This window comes from Enhydra lutris, unplaced genomic scaffold (genome assembly GCF_002288905.1).
Source record: "Enhydra lutris kenyoni isolate GAN:26980312 unplaced genomic scaffold, ASM228890v2 scaffoldscaffold146, whole genome shotgun sequence".
Taxonomy (NCBI): Eukaryota; Metazoa; Chordata; class Mammalia; order Carnivora; family Mustelidae; genus Enhydra; species Enhydra lutris.
The window spans coordinates 287,825-300,817 of record NW_019154230.1 but is presented as its reverse complement, the minus strand read 5'-3'; the positions used below and the strand labels follow the sequence as shown (position 1 = coordinate 300,817).

General features: G+C 36.1%; 1 pseudogene; it reads right to left on the bottom strand.

The window, feature by feature from the left end:
• Window positions 1-8,231: 8,231 nt before the first annotated feature.
• The window catches only part of LOC111140036, a 141,079-nt pseudogene continuing 136,317 nt past the window's right edge, over window positions 8,232-12,993 (bottom strand).

The window sequence follows — 12,993 nt, the reverse complement described above, 5'->3', positions numbered from 1 at the left end:
TTTTTTTTTTTTTTTTTTTTTTTTTTTTTGCATTTCTACTTTTTAAAAAAAAAATTTAGTTTAATTTAGTCTAGTTTATTCCTTTTTTATTTTTATTTTCTAATATTCATATACAGTTAAACTTCAAGGTAACCCCCATTCCCCAATCAATGCTACCCCTATAGGTAAACCAATTTTAACCTCCCTTTATCTTAGGAAAGTTGAGTCCATTAACAAAGATATCAAGATACATCCAGGAAGAATCAAAACAACCTTCCTCGCCCACACTGAGAATTTATTACAACTCTCCCATCTTTTTCTTCCACCAGTGTTTCTGTGTTTTTGTGTTTGTCCTGATAGTATATAAATCTTATACTTGGGGTTCTTTCTGACTAGGGTCTTCCTTTATTTGCCTATATATATATTTTTTTTCTCTCTTGTCATATACTTTTATCAGTCTTTTTTTTGGTCTGTTTTTGTTTGTATACTTCCTAAATCTGACCTTGGGGCCTATTTGTGCTGAACCTTCTCTTTTATCTTCCCTTTTTTTTTCTGTCTTTTTTTTCTCTCTCTCTCTTTTATCTTTTTCTTTTCTTTTTTCTCTCATTTGGTTGGGGAATCTTGCTTGCTCAGAAGCATTCCAGGGTGCACCTTGACTGCACCCCAGTCGATACATCCATCTACATCCATTCAGTCATCTCTCACCAAAATGACTAGAAGGAGGAATGCCCAACAGAAGAAAAATACAAGGATGGGCCTTCTGCAACAGAGCTAATGGCTATCAACATAGACAATATGTCAGAAAGAGAATTCAGGCTAACAATTATCCAGGCAATAGCTAGGTTGGAGAAAGCCATGGGTGACCAAACGGAATTGATTAGGGCCGAACTGAAAGCAACCAGGGAATATGTTCACAATGTGAGTGCTGTGCTGAAAGCTACCAGGGAAGAGGTTCACAAAGCTCTCAATGACTTCCAATCTAATCTAAATTCTCTCAAAGGTAGAGTAACTGAGACAGAGGATAGAATTAATGATCTGGAGGACAAACAGATAGAGAGAAAGGATCAGGAGGAAGCCTGGAACAAACAGCTTAGAAGTCACGAAAACAGAATCAGGGAAATAAATGATGCCATGAAACGTTCCAACGTCAGAATTATTGGATTCCTGAAGGGGAGGAGAAAGAAAGAAGTCTAGAAGATAGAGTGGAATAAGTTCTTCATGAAAATTTTCAGAATCTCGCAAATGGAACCAGCGTTCATGTACTAGAGGCCGAATGGTCTCCACCCAAGATTATAGATTCCAGAAAAACATCAAGGCATCTGAGAGTCAAATTGAGGAATCATAATTGTAGATATAGTCTTTTGAAAGCCGCTAGAACAAAGAGTCTCCTTACTTACAGAGGAAAGCCCATCAGAATAACGTCAGACCTGTCCACAGAGACCTAGCAAGCCAGAAAGGGCTGGCAAGATATATTCAGGGCACGAAATGAGAAGAACATGCAGCCAAGAATACTTTATCCAGCAAGACTGACATTCAAAATGGATGGAGAGATAAAGAGTTTCCAAGACCAGCAAGGCTTAAAAGACTATGCAACCACCAAGCCGACACTGCAGGAAATATTAAGGGGGGTTCTATAAAAGAGGAAAATCCTAAGAATAGCATTGAACAGAACTATAGAGACAATCTACAGAAAGAAAGACTTCAAAGGTAACGCGATGTCAATAAAAACGTATCTATCAATAATCAGTCTCAATGTGAATGGCCTAAATGCTCCCATAAAACGACACAGGGTTGCAGATTGGATAAAACGACAGGACCCATCCACATGTTCTCTACATGAGACCCCTTTTGAACCTAAAGATACACCCAGACTGAAAGTGAAGGGATGGAGAAGCATCTTTCATGCCAATGGGCCTCAAAAGAAGGCCGGGGTAGCAATTCTCATATCAGACAAATTAGATTTTAAACTAAAGACTGTAGTCAGAGATACAGAAGGACACTACATCATTCTTAAAGGGACTATCCACCAAGATCTAACAATTGTAAATATCTATGCCCCCAATATGGGAGCAGCCAATTACATAAGAAAACTATTAATCAAGATAAAGAGTCATATTAATATGAATACATTAATAGTAGGAGATCTTAACACGCCTCTCTCAGAAATAAACAGATCATTGAAGCAGAAAAAAATTTAAAGAAACAAGAGCATTGAATTACACACTGGACCAGATGGACCTCATAGATATATACAGAACATTCCACCCTAAAACAACAGAATACTCATTCTTCTCAAGTGCACATGAAACCTTCTCCAGAATAGACCATGTACTGGGTCACAAATGAGGACTCAACCGATACCAAAAGACTGAGATTATTCCCTGCATATTCTCAGATCACAATGCTTTGAAACTGGAGCTCAATCACAAGGAAAAGTTCAGAAGGAACTCAAACACCTGGAATCTAAAGGCCACCTTGCTTAAGAATGCTTGGATCAACCAGGAGATCAAAGAAGAACTGAAACAATTCATGGAAACCAATGAGAATGAAGACACTTCTGTCCAAAACCTATGGGATACAGCAAAGGCAGTCCTAAGGGGGAAATACATAGCCATCCAAGCCTCCGTCAAAAATATTGAAATATCCAGAATACACCAGCTGTCTCTACACCTTAAAGAACTGGAGAATCAACAACAAATCAAACCAACTCCACTCATAAGAAGGGAAATCATCAAGATGAGAGCTGAGATCAATGAGGCAGAAACCAGAGATACAGTATAACATATAAATGAAACTAGAAGCTGGTTTTTTGAAGGAATCAATAAAACCGATAAACCATTGGCCACACTAATCCAAAAGAAAAGAGAGAAAACCCAAATTCATAAAATTGTGAATGAAAAGGGAGAGATCACAACTAACACCAAGGAAGTAGAAACAATCATCAGAAGTTATTATCAACAGTTATATGCCAATAAGCTAAGCAACCTAGATGAAATGGATGCATTCCTGGAAAACTCTAAACTCCCAAATTGAACCAGAAAGAAATTGACAACCTGAATAGATCAATATCTAGTAACAAGATTGAAGCAGTGATCAAAAACCTCCCAAAAAACAAGAGTCCAGGACCTGACGGATTCTACCTGGGGAATTCTACCAAACTTTCAAAGAAGAAATAACACCTATTCTCCTGAAGCTGTTTCAAAAAATTGAAGCAAAAGGAAAACTTCCAGATTCTTTCTATGAAGCCAGCATTACCCTGATCCCCAAACCAGGCAAAGACCCTACCAGAAAAGAGAATTTCAGATCAATATCACTGATGAATATGGACGTTAAGATTCTCAACAAGATCCTAGCAAACAGGATCCAACAGCACATTAAAAAGATTATCCACCATGACCAGGTGGGATTCATTCCTGGACTACAAGGATGGTTCAACATTCGCAAATCAATCAATGTGATAGAACAAATTAATAAGAGAAGAGAGAAGAACCACATGGTCCTCTCAATTGATGCAGAAAAAGCATTTGACAAAATCCAGCATCCGTTCCTGATTAAAACGCTTCAAAGTATAGGGATAGAGGGAACATTCCTGAACTTCATCAAATCTATCTGTGAAAGACCCACAGCAAATATCAACCTCAAAAGGAGAAAGCTTGCAGCCTTCCCGTTGAGATCAGGAACACGACAAGGATGCTCACTCTCACCACTCTTGTTCAACATAGTATTAGAAATCCTAGCAACAGCAATCAGACAACAAAGAGAAATAAAAGGTATCCAAATTGGCAATGAAGAAGTCAAACTCTCTCTCTTCGCAGATGACATGATTCTTTATATGGAAAACCCAAAAGACTCCACCCCCAAACTACTAGAACTCATACAGCAATTCAGTAACGTGGCAGGATACAAAGTCAATGTACAGAAATCAGTTGCTTTCTTATACACTAACAATGAAAATACAGAAAGGGAAATTAGAGAACCGATTCCATTTACTATAGCACCAAGAACCATAAGATACCTGGGAATAAACCTAACCAAAGAGGTAAAGGAACTGTACTCGAGGAGCTACAGAACACTCGTGAAAGAAATTGAAGGAGACACAAAGAGATGGAAGTCCATTCCATGCTCTTGGATTGGAAGAATAAACATTGTTAAAATGTCTATACTGCCTAGAGCAATCAATACTTTTAATGCCATTCCAATCAAAATTCCACCAGTATTTTTCAAAGAGCTGGAGCAAAAATCCTAAAATTTGTATGGAATCAGAAGTGACCCCAAATCGCTAAGGAAATATTGAAAAACAAAAATAAAACAGGGTAGCACGTTACCTGATTTCAAGCTTTACTACAAAGCCATGATCACAAAGACAACATGGTACTGGCATAAAAAAAAAGACACATAGACCAGTGGAACAGAGTAGGAACCCAGATATGGACCCTCAACTTTATGGGCAAATAATCTTTGACAAAACAGGAAAAAATATACAGTGGAAAAAAGACAGTCTCTTCAATAAATGGTGCTGGGAAAACTGGACAGCTATATGTAGAAGAATGAAACGCAACCATTCTCTAACACCCTACACAAAGATAAACTCAAAATGGATAAAAGACCTCAACGTGAGACAGGAATCCATTAGAATCCTAGAGGAGAACATAGGCAGTAATCTCTTCGATATCAGCCACAGCAACTTTTTTCAAGATATGTCTGCAAAGGCAAAGGAAACAAAAGCGATGATGAACTTTTGGGACTTCATCAAGATCAAAAGCTTCTGCACAGCAAAGGAAACAGTCAAAAAAACAAAGAGGCAACCCACGGAATGGGAGAAGATACTTGCAAATGACAGTACAGACAAAAGGTTGATATCTAGGATCTATAAAGAACTCCTCAAACTCAACGCACACAAAACAATCATATCAAAAAATGGGCAGAAGATATGAACAGACACTTCTCCAATGAAGACATACAAATGGATATCAGACACATGAAAAAATGTTCATCATCACTAGCCATCAGGGAGTTTCAAATTAAAACCACATTGAGATACCACCTTACACCAGTTAGAATGGCTACAATTAGCAAGACAGGAAACAACATGTGTTGGAGGGGATGTGGGAGAAAGGGGAACCCTCTTCTACTGTTGGTGGGAATGCAAGTTGGTGCAGCCACTTTGGAGAACAGTGTGGAGATTCCTCAAGAACTTAAAAATAGAGCTTCCCTATGACCCTGCAATTGCACTACTGAGTATTTACTGCAAAGATACAGATGTAGTGAAAAGAAGGGCCATCTGTATCCTAATGTTTATAGCAGCAACGGCCATGGTCGCCAAATTGTGGAAAGAACCAAGATGCCCTTCAACGGACGAATGGATAATGAAGTTGTGGTCCAAGTACACTATGGAGTATTAGGCCTCCCTCAGAAAGGATGAATACCCAACTTTTGTAGCAACATGGACAGGACTGGAAGAGATTATGCTGAGTGAAATAAGTCAAGCAGAGAGAGTCAATTATCATATGGTTTCACTTATTTGTGGTGCATAACAAATAGCATGGAGGACAAGGGGGAGATGGAGAGGAGAAGGGAGTTGAGGGAAATTGGAGGGAGAGGTGAACCATGAGAGACTATGGACTCTGAAAAACAATCTGAGGGTTTTGAAGGGGCGGGGGGGGGGAGGTTGGGTGATCCAAGTGGTGGGTATTGGAGAGGGCACGGATTTCATGGAGCACTGGGTGTAGTGCAAAAATAATGAACTGTTACGCTGAAAAAATAATTAAAAAAAAAGAAAAAGAAAAAATATCCTTCCCAAAAACAAACAAACAAACAAACAAACAAACAAAAAAAAACAAAAAAAAAATAGAGAGAAAATAATTTGCCAGGAATACAAAGAACTTTCAAGTTCTTTAATGTCATAATTATATTGACATTATATACATATTGACATAATTATAATGACAATAGTTTTTGTAGTTTGGTTAAATAGAAACGTTCTTTTGGATTCAATAAGCAACATTGATCTTTATTGTGTAAACTACATTTATTAAGCACTTATAAGTCATGAACCACAGCAGATATGCAATGATGGTTCTTCACAAACATTCCAGCTAGAGAAATAGCACATATTTCCTTTCTGATGTAATGTGGCCTTTCTAATATAGTATGATCATACAATGAATCTTGATAATTACTGTGATGGTAATATGTGATTTGAAAATCAGTGAAAAATAACTATCTGAGAATAGAGTATGTTTTCCTGGGATAAACTAATGATTTTTCTGGTTTCAGAGTTAGTATTAATTGCTTCACTAAAATGTTAAATTATAATATGTATTACATATGTGATATATATAACTACCCTTCAAAATGTGGCGATTAAGGATTCTGATCTGCCTCATGTTTGGAATTCCACAAATAACTTTTGACTTCCCCAAAATGTAACTGCCAATAACCTGCTGATGATTGGAAGACACACCAAGAACATAGCGAATTAACACATATTTAGTATACATGTATCAGATACTAAGTCGTTTATAGAATAGGCTGGAGGGAAGAAATCAAAAGGAAGAGAAAATACAGTTTACAATACTGTACTGTGGAAAAAGCTGCATATAAGTGAACCTGTGCAAATCAAATCCATGTTGTGTAGTGGTCAATTGTAATTTGCTTAGGACAGAAGTCTGGAGTAAACTCTAAAAGGATTATCTAAAATGTTCCTTTAGTGTGAAAAAGCAGCTAAGTGACCTAAAATAGGATACCTCAATTAGAGAAATCACTGCTTTGCATGTGTGACAGAACTATGTATTTTTTTGTAATTAAAAAACCATCATGCTCCTACACTTCTAGGACTAATCTTCACACGGGCCTGTTGACTTCCTAAATTTCGAATGGTTGCATGTCATATCTATTTATTTGTTTGTTTTGGTTTTGGACAGAGAAAGAGAGAGGCAGGGGTGGGGGGAGTGACAGAGGAACGGGGAGAGAGAGAGAGAGAGAATCTTAAGCAGACTGCATGCTCAAGGCATGGCCTGATGCAGGGCTCAATCTCAGGACCCTGAGATCATTACCTGAGCTGAAATCAGCAGCTGGAAGCTTAACTGACTATGCCACCCAGGAACCCCTGCATGTCAGATCTAAAAGATCTTGAACAAGGCAGTGTCTTTCTTGGGGTGGAGGTGTTCTAAGCTTTTCTGGCAAATTCACATGTGCACTTATGTGTAACCATTCTTACTGTACTACAAAGTCTCGCATCACCTCACTGGAAATAGTTTAGGGAAAGATGGATGGTGAGAACTCAGCATTTAATAAACCAGCACAGCAAAACATGGGGGAATGAGAAGAGAGCACAGCTCTGGACTTTCTTGAATCTGGAACCTGGCAGTTAGGCCTCATGGGGCCCCAATACCACAACATAAAATGTCCAAGCCAAAGGGGTACCAGGTCCTATAGAGAATGGTTACAAGGATTGCTGAAGAGTCACTTTTGTGCTTTTGAGAAAACCTGGTTTACTTCTGAATGTTCAATTTTAAGTCCTTTGTTTCACATGCCACAGATATGAGACACTGTGAAAATTTCCTGAATGTCAAAATTAATTCTGCTTTGTGAGGGAATAAAGGCACATTATCGAAATGCAACTCTTTGGGGCAAGGCATGTCTTGTGAAACCATAGGTATATTTTCCAAAATGTCCCCTTACATGTCAGCACATTATTTTGTTTGATTTTATTAATTTAGTTGTAAGCAGACTTAAGTTTTCAGGGTAGAAAACAATACACCATTAATTTTAAAAATACTTTCCAGAAAAGTTAAAAGACAGGAGACATTGGCTAGGAGAATGCTCACTCTCCCAGTTGGCCCAAATCTGATTTCTTTCAAATTCTGATTAATGATGCTTTATCAAAATGTTTTTTTCCTGATTAATTCTATCCAATTCTGTTCTCCTTTACACCACTTTAACACACTATTTGGTTATGTATAATGGTATCACATGTACTATAATTGCTTAGAAAATGTTCCACAAGCATCTAAAATGTATTCTCCTTTTAAAACTAACATGCAGTCAATGACTGCAGTTTTTATTTACTTTGTTTATTCTCCAGCACACAGTTTGGATACCATGGGTATAAGAAGAGCTCAGAGTTATAGGTTAAGATATAATTTTAAGGAGATACATTACCTTTCAAATTAGTAAGGTGTTGATGGCTATAAATATTGCAACATAGCAATATATTGTAATTCAGAAATCCTCCCAGATGAGTGCAAACATTACTGTACTGTAACCAGGGTCACGTTGGCAGCCAAAAGCATGCTACCACCAAGTAAGACAAAAAATTCTACCAGATCTTTCATTTCATTATCTCCAATCACTGAGGAAAGTGTACCATCTAGGAAAGAGTTTAAAATCCGCTGACCATCCAAAGCAAAGCAGGGCACTGCACTGACAATAGCTGGAGCTCCTGAAAGGGAAATCAGGTACCTGGTTAAAATAAGGTAAGGAGAATATGTAAATGGAGTGTGAGCCATAGTTCAGTGAGTCAAATAAGGTATTTTAGGATTACAGATGATTTATTTCCAAAAAATCTCTGCCCAAGCCACAGGTCATTACTTCATATTTTTAAAATTAATAGATTTTATTTATAGAGCAATTTTAGGTTCATGGCTGAATTGAGTACTAAGAACAGAATTCCCACACACTGCCTATTCACACCCACATATAACCTCCACCACTGTTTTCATCCTGTACCACCGTGGTACATTTTTTACAACAGAGGTACCTACCCTGACATGCCATTAATATTCCAAGGCCACAATTTTAATTACAGTTCATTTGTTGGTGCTACGTATTCTGTAAGTCTTGACAAATGTACAACATGCACCCACCATTTTAGTATCATACAGAATAGTTTCACTGCATCCCAAATCCTCTGGGCTGTTTCTATTCTTCCCTTCTTTGGGAATCTCTGGGAATTAGTCTCTGGGAATTAGTGCTCTTTTTGGTCTCCATAGTTTAGCTTTTTCTAGAACTTTTCAGAATGGCTTTTTTCATTTGGTAGCATACATTTTAAGTTCTTTCATGTCTTCTCATGTCTTCACAGCTTATTTCTTCTAAACACTGAATTCTATTCCATTGTCCAAATGTACCTAAATTTATGTATTTATTCAATTGCTAAAGGATACCTTAGTTGAATTCAAGTTTTGGCAATTATGAGCAAAACTATTTACACAGAAGTTTTCAACTTATTTGCAAAAAAACAAAGGAGCACTATTTCCAGATCATATTATAAGAGTATGTTTAGTTAAAAAAAAAAAAAAAAAAAGGAAGAAAGAAAAAAAACTCCTAAACTATCTTGCAAAGTGGGTGGACCATTTTATATTTCCCATACAATGAGTGAGAATTTTTATTCTACCTCTTTCTCAGCTTTTGGTGTTGTCAGTGTTGTGTTTTTAAGCCATTCTAATAAGAGTGTAGTACTAGTATTTTGTTGTTTTAATATGCATGTTTCTGATGACCTATAATCTGCAGCGTTTTTCATACACAAATTTACCATCTTTGTATCTTTTTACGGTAGGTATCTCTATAGATCTTTGGACATTTTTAAATTGGGTTGTTCATTTTTTATAGTTTCTTTGAATATTGGGTACTACTCCTTTTTCAAATACATCTTTTACAATTTTTTTCAAACCTATAGCTTCTCGTTTTTTTTAATATTGTCTCTCAAACAGTGCAAATTTTACTATAATGAAGATTAGCTTATTAATTATTTCTTTTGTGGGTTATGTCTGTCGTGCTGCTTCTAATCTATCCCTATATCTAAGATTATAAATATCTTCCCATATGTTATCTTGTAGGGATTTTATAGCTTCACATTTTATATCCACCTATAATATGTTCGGAATTAATTTTTGTGTTGACCTCGCTTTCCTTCCACACTTTCCTCCTTCCTTCCTTCCTTCCTTCCCTTTTTCTCCCTCCTTCCTTCCATTCCTCCCCTTCCCTTCCCTTTCCTTTTCAAATGTGGATGTCCTGTGGCTCCTGCAACATTTGTTGAAAAGTCTATTTTGGTCTCTTATATTGCCTTTGCTCCTCTATCAAAGGCACGTTGAATATATTTAATTGGGCCTATTTTGGACTTTCTATTCTGTTCCATTAATCCATCTATTCTTTCATCAACAGCAAGCCATCCAAATTACTGAAATTTTATAATTTGTCTTAAACTTGGATAAGGTCAGCTCTCCAAATTTGCTCTTCTTCAATATTGGTTTTTAGCTAATAGGTGTCATCTCCTTTTCCTTATTAAGTTTTGAATGAATTTATTAGGATCTGCACAATAACTTGGTGGGGTTTTTGATTTGGATTACATTGAATTTACGTATCCATTTGCAAAGAACTGATGTTTTGACAACATTAAGTCTCCCTATTCTTGAAAGTGGAATATTTATTTATTCCTCCTTTGATTTTGGCCATCAGAATATTTTAGTTTTGCTCCCACACCTTGTACATATTTTGTTAGATTCATTTTCTAAATATTTTATTATTTTGGTTGAAATGTAATATAATATAAATGATATTTTTTAACTCCAAATTCCACATGTTTGCTGCTAATAAATAGGAGAGTGATGTGCCTTTTTAAAAACAGTAAACTTGTATCCTGCAACTGTATTATAACTGTTTATTGGTTCTAGGAATTGTTTTCCTAATTCTTTCATATCTCCTACATAGATGCTCATGTCAGGTGTGAGTTAAGACAGCTTTTCTTCCACATATGTATGTATATTATTACCTTTTTTTTTTTTTGCATTAGCCAGGATTTCCAATATATTGAGAACCAATGGTGGGACATTAAAGTATCATTCTTCATGATTGTAGTAGGAAAGATTCAAGTTCTTCACCATTAAGCATGGATTTACCTGTATGTTTTTTGGTAATATTCCATAAAATATAAGAAGTTACTTTCTATTCTTATTTTACAGAGGGTTTTCATCATGAACAGGTATTGTATTTTGTCAAAAGCTTTTAAAACATTTTTTGTTATGATCATGTATTTTCTTTCTATTTCAGCTAGTTGATTTGATGGATTATACTAATTGACTTTTAAATCTTGAACAAACATGACATACCTGCTGTATATCTAACTTAGTTGTGGTGTATAATTCTTTGCATACAACATTACCAAATTTTCTTGAAGATATTGCACTAACATTTATGTGATATTTGGCCCATAATTTTCTTGTAAGTACTTGGCTATACTATTAATGTAGTGCTGTCTACACAGCATGAGTTGGAAAGTATATCCTCTGCTTCCATATTGTAAATAAGATTGTAGATAATTTGTATAATTTCTTCCTTTAATGCTTGGGAGAATTCATTGGTGAGCTCGTTATAAGCTTGGTATTATCTGTTTTAGAAAGTCATTAACTATTGATTCAATTACCTTAATAGATTCAAAACATCTATTTCTTCTTAGGTGTTTTAGGCAGATGGTGACTTTCAAGGAATCAGTCCATTTCATCTACTTTATCAATTGTGGGTGTAGGCTTTTTTTTATTGTCATTTATTTTCCCATGGGGATTTTTAGTAATAACCTCTTCATTTCTGATTTTGGTAATTTATGTCTTTTTTTTCCTTAATAAGTCCAGGCTTAGGGGCGCCTGGGTGTTTCAGTGGATTAAGCCTCTGCCTTCGGCTAAGATCATGATCCCGGGGTCCTGAGATCGAGCCCCACATCAGGTGCTCTGCTCGGCAGGGAACCTGCTTCCCTTCCTCTCTTCCTTCCTCTCTCTCTTCCTGCCTCTCAGCCTACTTGTGGCCTCTCTCTGTCAAATAAGTAAATAAATAAATCTTTAAAAAAATTAAGTCCAGGCTTATAAAATTATGTTGATCTTTTCAAAGAATCAGCTCTTAGTCTTCTTGATAGTCTCTACACATTTTTTACTCTAATTTTATTATTATTATCATTATTATTTTAATATTTTGAGATTGATTTAGTGAGTTTAATGTTAATGAATAAAGGAAACTTTTCTTGGGCAAAAACAAGTTTTTGTGATATTAAGCCATACAATAATAAATAAATAAAATAACACATAATTTTATATGCATGGAGAAGTGCCCCAAATTTGAAAGGTCAAGAATTCTCTGAAATATCTTTCAGTGATAGCATTTTTTCAAGTTGCTTAATCATAATTTTTCAGTTTCAATACCACTATATAAAATATAATTTTAACACAAATGAAGCATTTTAATCCCTAGGGTTGAAGGTTTTGATGAGTCTAAGTACTTAGCATTCATGGAAGGGGTTGAAAGTTAGACAGTCAATATACCAGTTGACAATGGCCAAATTATTCATGACAGTAAAATTCTGATCCAGAACTTCTGCAGTAACTAGTCAAGGAATCAAACTACAACCACAGCAATCAGTCTAGAAACAACTAGAATGGTCATTGACTGTCATGTCCCTAAACTCTGCCCTGATTTTCAAGACAGTGTGAATCAGACAAAGTTAAATATGTTTCCTAAACCAATCACCTGAATGTCCTGCTCCCCACCTCCAGCTTCTCCATGCCAAGAACCTGCAATCAAAACACAGCTAAAGCTTTCCCTCTTTAACTATAAAGTTTTCTCACTCTTCTGCCTGCCTTCGAGCCTCTATCAAATACAAGCGATGGGTGACTTTATTTTAAAAAGTTCTGAACAAGTGACTACTGGTTGTTTCATTTTGGATGGTTTTTATTTTCACAAAATCAATGAATAGAGACTTTTAAGTCAAATAAATTAGATTTAAAAACTCAACAGCTTGGTTTAAAACATGATCCAACTATTTTTGTTTTTTTTTTTTTTGTTTTTGAAGAAAATTTTTATTTATTTTTGATACGTTTTCTTTTTTCTTTTTTTTTAAAATTTTTTAATTTACTTTCAGCGTAACAGTATTCATTGTTTTTGTACCACACCCAGTGCTCCATGCAATCCGTGCCCTCTCCAATACCCACCACCTGTTTCCCCCAACCTCCCACCCCCCGCCCCTTCAAAACC